At 35.5% G+C, this 9,072-nt stretch overlaps 1 long non-coding RNA gene across 2 annotated transcripts; it reads right to left on the bottom strand.

Annotated features, from left to right (window-relative positions):
- Positions 1–1,756: 1,756 nt before the first annotated feature.
- LOC121382222 lies at positions 1,757–7,774 on the bottom strand. Of its 2 annotated transcripts, XR_005959134.1 has the most exons (4): positions 7,353–7,774; positions 5,964–6,058; positions 3,589–3,787; positions 1,757–2,372 (listed from the first exon to the last, which is right to left on the bottom strand). It is a non-coding gene; the product is annotated as an uncharacterized LOC121382222 (long non-coding RNA). The 2 variants fall into 2 exon arrangements; XR_005959133.1 differs by lacking the exon at positions 1,757–2,372 and having other exon boundaries at positions 3,517–3,787.
- Positions 7,775–9,072: the final 1,298 nt, after the last annotated feature.

Here is a 9,072-nt window from a genome sequence, read left to right as displayed (position 1 = left end):
TTTTGCTATATGACCGCATCTGGCTGTAGTACCGGTCCGAACAGGTGGTTCATTAACCGATTCACTCCGGCTGTCACTTGCGCTGTATACCCATGTCCCAAAAGGTCGATGCATAATATTACAAAATAACATGGGCAAAATACAGCCAGAAGGCTTACCATTAAACATACATATTGTTTTAATTCTTCACCATTTCCTAGAAGTGAATATGTGAACCATAACATGTGTCACAATTAGGAACTATAGTGGACCGTGATGAATGAACTCTCACCCGGAAGTCATCTGTGTAGTGAGACCTTAGATAACTGGAAACGCACTACAGCAGGAGTGGAATGCTATCTCCCAGAACACTATTCGCAGACTTATCGGGTCGATGAGAAGATGTTGCATGGCTTGTGTTGCTGCAGATGGTGGTCATATGCGCTATTGACTTTTCATTGCGACCCCCACGTGTTTTTAATACGTATATGAATTAAAAACTAATCAATGATTGTTCATCTTTTTTGTTTGTTGTCATTATCAAGCATCCATCTAATGCCGTTCAGAACAAAAACATTTCTGAGTTATTCATTTCGAAATCCAAGCAATTCTTGGTGGCGCTTTTCAATGCTGTTCAGTATATATATAATATAATAGTATAATAGCTAGCATATCCAGTGTAATATTTTTCAGAACACATACTTTCATAATTTGATAACTTTGCAAATTACATGTAAAAATTCAATATCAACTTTACACAGAAAAAAAAATTCCCAATATAAAATTACGTCATCAGATATGTTCCTTGACGACGTAATTTTTATGTTCATCGAGAAATGAACAAACTCCCGTTTCTACGGTTGGACCAATGGGATGACGTTATATTGCAATGAATGTAATCGGAGAAATCGGGAATTCCATTTTGGTTATTCTAGAAACGGACATACGCTCTGAAGACCTGCTGCTAGCATTTTATTTACAGACATGATACCTTTACATGCATTATATTTATATTTCGTTTACATTTTGTTTTTAATTTCAGAAAACTGGAAAAAAAGACCTACAAACGAAATGGAATCTCTAACCTGAAGCGTTTAATACAGGAACTGAGGGCTCGGGCATCTAAACATATGTAAGTACTTTCCTTTCAGCTCGTCGGTTGTTCATAAAATCAGCTTGTTTGAAAATTACCCAAATTAGTCGCGTTTCACCTTTATCTCGAGTAAAACACTAAAATCTCGTTAGGCCCTATAGCCAGACAGGTTTTACTCCTATTAGAAGGAGAAAATAGTATAACAATCTACCAAAGTGCCTATGATTTTTTTCAAACTTGTTTTAGTAGGTCATATGCATGAAATTACCTCCGTGGGTCATTTAAAAATATTCCAAGGTCGACAGGGGCCAAATTTAAAATGAACGGATATATTACGTCATCACATCTTTACCCTCCTCAACATCAGTTTATACTTGGTCTTTATGGTAAATGCAAAATATGATGGGATTTTTTATTTTTTTTTAATGGCTGATATTTATAAGCTTACACATTTCACTATTACGGATCAGTCATTACCTCCTTTTTTTTAAATTGGAACTTCCACCGTAACCCCCGGCAATTTCTGAAAAATGACCCACTGGTGATAATCGATGTATATAACCTACTTAGTTTAAAAACAAAGGTTTACTACTTAGATTGTTGTTAATACAGACACGGGAGAGCAAAATAATCTTTACCCTACCCTTCCCCAGTAACATTAAAATGCAAGACAAAATGTATTGTGGCACTTAATATTTATGTTAAAGGCAAAATAAGGCATGGTAGCTGAAAAGACCACCAATACAAAACGTTTTAAACATACATTTTATTAAACTAAACATAGCACATAACCCCACATATACAACCAGAACCACACAAGCATACAGTTAGTCCATTCATTCGCGCTCAGATTACATATATACACTAATACTATACACAACAATACAAAAGGTGTACATATACACAAGATATCCTCCTAACCCACATATTATTGTTTGACAATTCAGTCTTATGTTAAACACAGTGTTCAAATCATTCACGACGAGGTTGAAACTATCATCCACTACGACGACGTTGAAGCTGTCATCCACTCAGACGACGTTACGTTGTCATCCACTCCGACGACGTTACGTTGTCATCCACTCCGACGACGTTACGTTGTCATCCACTCCGACGACGTTAAAGCTGTCATCCACTCCGACGACGTTAAAGCTGTCATCCACTCCGACGACGTTAAAGCTGTCATCCATTACGACGACGTTAAGTTCTCATCAACCGTCTAACACAATGTGGGCCGACGTCCTCCACACGGCTTTACACACCTCTAAATTCAGGCATCCGACGGTCACCTTGATGGTCACTGCAATAACATATCCCTTATCATAATTTTATACAAACTCTGAATATATATGCTATCATTCTGTTATACAAAATGCTCCAACTGTACAAATAATTCCACCACCTAAATAATTTTTATACCTCGTACACTAAACCAACTCGTTTTTCATTGGCTAGCTTATATCTGCAATGCAGTAAGAATGCCTCAAACGATACGCACGTGCAACATAGCCTTCCTGATCATCAGTACTCCCTTGCTTTAAGTGAAATGTACATATTAAACACAGAGTAAAAATAAAGATAGACTTGCCTCTTGTCTAAACAGACACTATAGCAAAAACTTTAAAATATATATATAATTACCAACCATGACCTGTGACAATGAACAAAAATGCTGATATTTATCAGCTTATAGGTTTCACTGCTACAAATTACCTCCCCCTTTTTTCAAATTAGCCCTATGTAACCACCTGGAATTTCTTTTTTAATGACCCATGGCAGTTATTTGATACACATTACTGGTATTAAAACAAGTTTAAAAACAAAGGTTAGGCACTTTTCTAGATTGTTATGCTATTTCCCCTAGCCTTTCTATGTGGTATTTTCAGGAGGGCGGTTTTCAAAAATAACTCCATAGCTGTTAATAGGCTTAAGAATTTATTTCATATTCCTAATAATTGGCCTTCAAACATGGATATATGCAAAAACAAGCGAACTCTTCTTGCAACAAGGAACACGGGTCCGCGTACAGTATATTGCTACCATAATGAACTTATATCCCAACTGAGGTTCTAGCACACTGTCCTGGACATACACCTCAACTGCCTGGGCTATCGGTCCAGGACAATTGACCGATTGTTTCTTGTTGGTGGTTAGCGAGAGAGCAGTCGGCGTAGTGGCCTTACATCTCCCCACCGAGTCGTTACATCTAGCCAAGCCCTGGGTGGGAGCCGGTCTTGGAATGCGAACCCGGTACCTACCGAAATTAAGTCCAACAGTTTAACCAAAACACGACCGAGGTTACCATAGATGACAAATTATAACAGAATCACGTCTCTCCGCCAAACCCAGGAAGGCTGGCTTACATTAATTGTAAAAAAGTATTGAAAAAGCTGTACTATACTTTGTGTGTTTGTTTTTCACAGAAAAAGGACACGAATACGCTGTACTATACGTTGTGTGTTTATTTTCCACAGAAAAAGGACATGCAGTGTGAACTTGGGTAACCACTGCCTTACAGAATCTCTGGACCGAGCTGCCAGCCAGTACTACTGGCTTCAGAGTGCTTTAAGCCCCGGTAGGAGACGCCGATCAACGTTCGTCGCAAGAAACGCCCCCCTCACTTGGAAGTAACAAATATCAGTCACTGTGGGGCTGTCTGGTGTAACGAGGTGTTCAGTCGTCACTCCTAGTCTAACAGTATGATTCACAGTATGTCTGGAAAACAGAGATTATAGGCTTATTTTGTTGTTTGTTGTATAAAATAAAAAAAGTATTCTATTAAAGTAATCACGATGTATGCGACTGATTTAAGGGCGTTTTCTATGCGCGCGGTTTTGGAGTTTTTGTTTGTTTGCTTAGTTTTTTGGCGCAATGGAAGTGTAATGCAAAACCTCGATTCTACGGGCGGCACGGTTTTTAGTAATCGCGCCCGCGCCGCTCCAAAAACTGCGCACACGGAAAACAGCCCATAGTGCAATACTAGTAATGTAATCTCACTAAGATGGTTCTAAAAATATATATTATATTTTAGGCAAATTGTTCATTTACAACAGGACTAAATGCATCGTACAATTGTTTTCTTCGTCTTTCTGATTATTATTATTATTATTATATTATTTTATTTATTTATTTATTTATTTTATTATTGTACCTATACCAAAACTATTTGTAAACACACTAACCCAGGTTCTTATGCAGTGCAAAACATTTCGATTACTAGTTTTGTTGCGGTTAAATAGCACATTATCTACTGTTTGTTTCATTGATGTAATTGTCCTAGTCTTTGTAATACATGTAACTTCACATGCACAAAAAGCTTGTATCTAGGGTCGAGTGACTTTAACATGTGTCCCTTTTAACTGGCTATAGTTGAACTACAAGATGAATATATACACATGTTATTACTTATTAGTTTAATACATATCGGTGCACGTTCACCATTATGTGTAAAAAGACACGAACACTTTAAATTATTATTTTTCTTGAAAACATGAATTACTCACATATCATAACTCACATATCATACACATTCGTAATGTATTGGGGAAATCCAATGGCAAAACCTAGTTATTCACCTTTTGGTGAAAACTGAGATAATACATTCATAAACAGAAATAATCCACAGGAGACATTCATGTTAAAGCAGTTATCTATTGCAATATATTGTATTCAAGCACAAATGAACTATTTGTCGATTTTTTCAAAATCAGTAGAAAGAGTTACTAGGTTTTGGCACCAAACTACTATTGTTGTGTCATTACTTTGTGTAGCAGCTTAATAGTATAACGTTTAGGAAATAGCTCTTTTAAAAATCCCTTAAGTATCAAAATACACAAATGCTTTTTTTTATTTTTCTTATAAATATAAGTTTGTTGACAACAATAGTATTTTAATAAACCCAGGGATTTGAAATGGCTGTGGGTGTGGTATACTGCCACTTACATAATAGCAACTGTGCACGTGGTATGCTGCTACTTAAATAATAGCAAAATGGGGCGTTGCTCTGGCTTAAAAGCGGATGTGGTCAACCTATATGATTTTCGTTTTGCCTTTCAGTTACAAACATCTTATTTCCTAAACCTATTAGTAATCACATGATTCTGTCGATTTTGTGATAATTTTCACATAATATGCTCTGTCAGAAATGGAATTGACATGTATGCAAAAGTGAATGGACGGACAGCAAAATCTATATTGGTGATAATAATTGGAATCTGGTAGAATTCAGAATTAGAACAGTACAGACTGTAATTCCAAGTTATCACTGTTTATATCAAGTATCACAATAACCTTAGATTGCATGCAAAATAGCTGCAACTCATATTGGGCGTTAAACTCCTTTCCACCAATAGGTTATGTTGTTTGTGCTAGTTATGTCAGTAATGCTTTCACACACAATTTACTTGTAACTGTTTTACAGTTGTGCGACTGTCCCGTCCGTGAAGGTGGAATTGTCCATAAGCAGAGTGCTTATGAGTGGATGACCATTCTTCAATTTGCTTTAAACATGATCAGAAATTTTAGGCGACTTTGAAAGGTAATTTCATGAACTTGAGATGTCCCACTCCTTGCAATATGATTATGATTAGCCACGAAATTCTCCTGTAAGAGATTACATCGGATGTTTAAAAGAATCCCACTTGTTGAAGTTGAATAGCAGGAAAGGTATACATGGCAGAACAAAACGTTTGCACAAAATCAGCTTTTTTTGTTGTATATTGATGGTAATATGTTCATTTTGATACATGTCTTATTTTTTAAATTGTGCATAATACACAAATTATTGTCAAAGAATGCTATTTCATTGAAAAGCTACTCAGCATCTATGTGAGTATTTCTTTTACATCACCCAGAAGTGTTTTCTCTACTAGGATAAAACGCTATTCCTTACTTGTTCGAGTTGTCGTTTTTTCTTGCCTCAAATCTTAGATTTCCTTTTCATGTCTCCCAACTGCAACCCAATAGACTATTATGGGACTGGACGGTCTGAGAAAATAAACAACAAGTTCACAGGTAATAGAGATTAATATGGAAATCTTGAAATGTATGATGGAGATAACACTAAAAGAAATTTTAAAAAGTATTTCATCCTGGAGAAAAATACTATGGGCTGTGTTGAAAGAAAATAGTGGACCAATCGACCATCATGATTAAGTAGATAATAACGACATCAATTATATTGACTTTCATGTGTTGGTCCAATTTATATTGCAATTTTCGAAGTTTGTACATGCGAGTCGCCAATATATAATCAAATTTTAAGTGAAAGCTCAGTGTACAAATAGGGTAAGATTAAAGTTGTATATAATCATGTGAAATTAATTTATTTATGTTCCTACTTTTGTTTGTGTGTGTATAACAATCTTCATAATATGGAGAAACACAGAGTATCTATCATTATTAGGTAGATAAATAGGTTGGCACGTGTATAGCATTTCTTTTTAACATTACCATCAATACACAAGATGCCAAACTGGTTTAGGGCTGAAGTTCAATGTTCTGCATTTTATACTTTTTTTTATAGGTTTGTTTTATTCACCCGATACAATTATTCATGCAAACGTAAAGTATGAAATCGATATGTCTGCACTGCTGTCAGGAGTAAAAAATTATCAATTAACACATGACAATGCGATTTGTATTGTATGAAGAAGTTGACGATAAATATTAAAAAGGAAAACTAAATAAAGTTTATTACAGCTGTACATGTAGTTGTGGTTACATCATGCATATGAGAGAGAGAGAGAGAGAGAGAGAGAGAGAGAGAGAGAGAGAGAGAGAGAGAGAGAGAGAGAGAGAGAGAGAGAGACTTACTGAATGTGGAGAGAAGCTCATGGTTCTCGCATGACTGAAATAATTATTTTTCTTGAGTTTTTCTGGATAAAGAATGAACTTGAAGAACTAGTAAATACTAGTAAATATTATTCAGAGGTACAAGACAATCTTGATTAAGAATACACTGAATAGTATTTTTAAAACCTAATTCATCAATCTCTTGGAACGTTGACAGAAAGAAAAATAGTATTTGAGGGGTCAAGAATATAATGGCAGTTATTGCAGCCATTGCAAAATAACTGTTTTTAATGTAAGTACAGTTTACCATGTAGGTGGTTTGCATAGCTCATAGGACAAGGGAGACCACGTCATTGTTTATATTCGTACAAAAATTAAACACTTTGTCGTTACGTTTTGAAGGAAGCTGGGCTATTTGTTAAAACTTATTTAAAGAAACTGGGATTTTAGAACAAGCAACATGGTAAAAAGAAAGTTGAAAACTCACCCTGCGTCAACAACCAAGCGAAGAACAGCGGCGAAAGAGCGTTCTAATAGCTTATTGACCCGACAAGCTGCAAGCACAACTACAAGCGGGGCGGTTCAACAATTTGAAGAGGCTGAAGGTCGTAATGATACAATGGCATGTACAACTTTCGGCTACGTCTCGGTTACGGTTACGGTTACGGGATATGGATGCTATTTCTTCGTAGCAGCGCCGCCACAGATCACAGCGGCACTTTTTCCGGCAATATTATCGCCTGTTTCGTTCAAATAATGTTGTAGTTGTATACATATTTAAGTTTCTTCACGACTGACACGCATCAGGCGCCATAAAGATGTCTTATGTATTGGTAATCCCTTAAAATTCGCAATGTACAATATCGTCTGGCTATTTTTATCTCTTGACAACCATGTTGGTTGTAAGCAGTTTTCTCCGCCATCTTCTTCGGAGCACCGCAGAAACTGCGTCGAGTAATATATATATTTGTTTTTTTTACTTACCTAAAACTATTTATTAACTGTAGGTATTTTAAAACCATATACTGTCCGAGATGAGCTCATAAGGAATATTTGGCGATCACTAATAGTAATACAGTACTAATAAATTGATTAATTAAAGTCTAAGACTACACTACTAGCACAAAGTTAACATTATTTAGTTCTTCATCTCAGATCTGAGATAAGCCACTACAATAATGCACAAAATACACACTATTAAAATGACATTCTACCACTACACTACTAGCAAACGGCTAGCACTGCAAGTACTTTAAAAAAAAAAACGACAACGGTCGACGACGGTCACTTTTCGCACCCTTATTTTGGCTTTATACACAATAAATATCCTACAGTAATGTCACTTGAAATCCATATTTCGTAAATAGTACAGTTTTTTTTTTAATAACAAGATTTTCTTCAGAGTGAAGTGCATAGTAATTGAAATGTTTCCAGCGTTCTTAAAACGGAAACGTCATTCACCCAGTTTATTGTTCTTGTAAACAAATGTAAAGTGACGTCATGCAATTTTTTTTAAATTTTTTTATCTATATTACAATGCTTCGGCATATTGAAATAAAAACTGGTCTACTTACCTTGACCTCTGTCAAAAAAGTTTCGAGAGCAGATAATGCAGTTTAAATGTCGGTATGGTTTTATTTTTCATAATTTTAGAGAAACTATTAAGTTTAAGTTTTAAAAGATAAATAAAAAAAATACAATTCGTCAAATATATCATAAAAACAAAAATTACTTGTCACGGGGATCCTATAATACCCGTAACTGAATGAAACACGATTATCCAAATATCTCTCCTAACTGTATATCTATTAGATCTCTCTGTATCGGGCAGTATATACCCGCGTGGCTCGTCTTTAGGTATGAACAGAGATAAGATCTTATATAAAGTATATATAATATAGCAAGTTTAGTTCACTAGAAAACACAACAAAAATACAATACACTTTGGAATCTGTATTAATCTACGCTGACAAATGTACTGCCGCAGTAGTTAATTAACAACAAATAATAACAATCCAGAACTGATCACTTAATTAGTTAATCTCTAGGTGTCTAGTTTACACAATATTCTAATCACTTCACCGTGACACAACACCCACACGTGTGATAATTGAGAAACGCTTCCAGGGGAACTTAATTAATAAAGGAATTACAACTCTATTCCTAACTGATTAACCCTTAACTGCTCATTCAGTAACCTTGTAATA

The sequence above is a fragment of the Gigantopelta aegis genome, chromosome 9 (assembly GCF_016097555.1).
Source record: "Gigantopelta aegis isolate Gae_Host chromosome 9, Gae_host_genome, whole genome shotgun sequence".
Taxonomy (NCBI): domain Eukaryota; kingdom Metazoa; phylum Mollusca; class Gastropoda; order Neomphalida; family Peltospiridae; genus Gigantopelta; species Gigantopelta aegis.
The sequence above is the reverse complement of the archived record's forward strand: the minus strand, read 5'-3'. Positions and strand labels throughout refer to the sequence as shown.